Source organism: Porites lutea, chromosome 1 (assembly GCF_958299795.1).
Source record: "Porites lutea chromosome 1, jaPorLute2.1, whole genome shotgun sequence".
Taxonomy (NCBI): Eukaryota; Metazoa; Cnidaria; class Anthozoa; order Scleractinia; family Poritidae; genus Porites; species Porites lutea.
The window spans coordinates 37109993-37112071 of record NC_133201.1 but is presented as its reverse complement, the minus strand read 5'-3'; positions in this window follow the sequence as shown (position 1 = coordinate 37112071).

The following is a 2079-nucleotide window of genomic DNA, read 5'->3' as shown; positions in this document are numbered from 1 at the left end:
GTAATCAACACTTGCATCTCCGCTGAAACGGCGTGGTTTCTGTTCGTTTCAGGCATAATGTCGTCTGCAACAAGTCCAACGATGTAGTTGATTGCATCTCGCCCAAAACGATATCGACATCTTAATTCGGAGTCGGTGTACGACGTTAACGGGTCAAGCTGCCGGCGGAAAGTTCTCCTTTTTCTCGGAAGTTGGTTTACTCGGCTTAGCGACAAGTTGCTCTGTAAAAGATGCAACTGTCGACCGGCCATGTTTGTGTCGTTTATCCGGTAGATAAAAATTTATACTACCTACCTTACCATGGATAAATTTATCCGCTGGATAGCGAGTGGATAACGCTATCCAACTTTCGAACAACCGAGATGGCGCGAGTGGATAAATTTTATCCACTGGATAGTGATTTATCCGCTGGATAGGACTTATCCGCTCTTTGAACAACCGGGGCCTGGCCCTTACTAGCGCCACAAACAGAAATACGCGACATGAGCCGTAAGAAGCTTATGGGCTCGTAAGGTCGACCTTGACATAAGCCCCCATAAGCCATGATTAAGCATAAACGCAAGAGTATGCTTTTTACTCTTTACGACTTTAGTGGCTATATGGCCGGTAACCGGTCAAGGTGTTGAAAACACTAAATGACCGGCAGTCTTATATCCTCAGTAAATTTCACAAAATCGAAAAATTCCAGCTTATCTAAACAGTCTAGCGTTTGGTTTACGCTGGGCTCAGAAGACAAAACCATGTTTTGTGACACTTAGAAATTTTCAGCTCGAGTGGCGGTCAAGGTGTCGAAAACTCTAAATGACCGACAGTCCTTATATTCTCCGTAAATTTCACAAATCGAAAAAAATCTAGCCCGCGAACCGCATACGTATACTAAAGCCGAAAAAACCGGATGCTCTCGCGGACTAAAAAAATCCAGCTAAACCAAACTATCATATGTCAAGCGATCCTGCAATGCTTTATAGATCTCAAGAATAGCGTTTGGTTTACGATACTGCCGGTCATTTAGTGATTTGAAAACCTTGACCGGCAGTCGAGCTGAAAAAAGTTGTAAGTGTCACAAAACATGGTTTCGTCTTCTGAGCGCAGCGTAAACCAAACGATCGACTTGAGATATAGAACAATAACAAGTTTATTCAGTATTACCATTTTGTACAGGTGTTACCGATTAAAATAAAGCATTTCAGGATCGCTTGACTTTCCTTAATCGACATATGATAGTTTAGTTTGGCTAGATTTTTTCGATTTGTGAAATCTACTAAGAATATAGGACTGCCGGTCATTTAGTGTTTTGAAAACCTTGACCGGTTACAGGCCATATAGCCACAGAAAATTCTTTATTTCGTGTTTTGCGTTGCGTGAAGTTAGTTTAATTAGTACTATTGTTATTGCGTTTTGTGTAGTTTGTTACCCTTTTTCCATATAGGTTTTCTTTCTGTAAGTCAGTTTTCTCGGCGTTGCGTTACGTAATTTTCGTAAGTTCATTAGGTCCTGATTGTTTTTTAGGGCCTGTTTACATGGAAGTGGAGGACCCAAGGTAGGTGAGGTAACCCGCTTAGGTGGGGTAACCCACCTGTCCATATAATCTCTCATTTTAATTTGATCAGTTTACATGATAGGCGGGGTTACCCGCCGGCCGCCACATGTTACCTGACCTGTCTGGGGCCCCCCACCTCCATGTAGACAAGCCCTTAGTTCAGATTAGTATAAAAGTTTTATTTTTTTGTCCATGTAAATCAGTCGTCTAGTTGTATCCGGAGTTGCCGTACAGATCTTGTAAGTATAGTTTTTCCTGTTAGGCTCATACTCGGTTTAAAAACCTGTGAAACTCACGAGTGACGTAAAACAATTAATACAAAGAAGCCAGTGAGCTGAGAAGTCAACACAATGGAGCCAAGGAAAAAAACAGCTAGAAAAAAATGAAAAACTTCACAGGTTTTTATACCGAGGATTACCCATTTTTGGCTGGTTTTCATAGTCACAGTATGTTAATAATAATAATAATAATGGACCTTGTCACGGTTTTCTACGCCATCTTGACGAGTAGGCAAAACGTGTGAGGAATTACAATGCTAT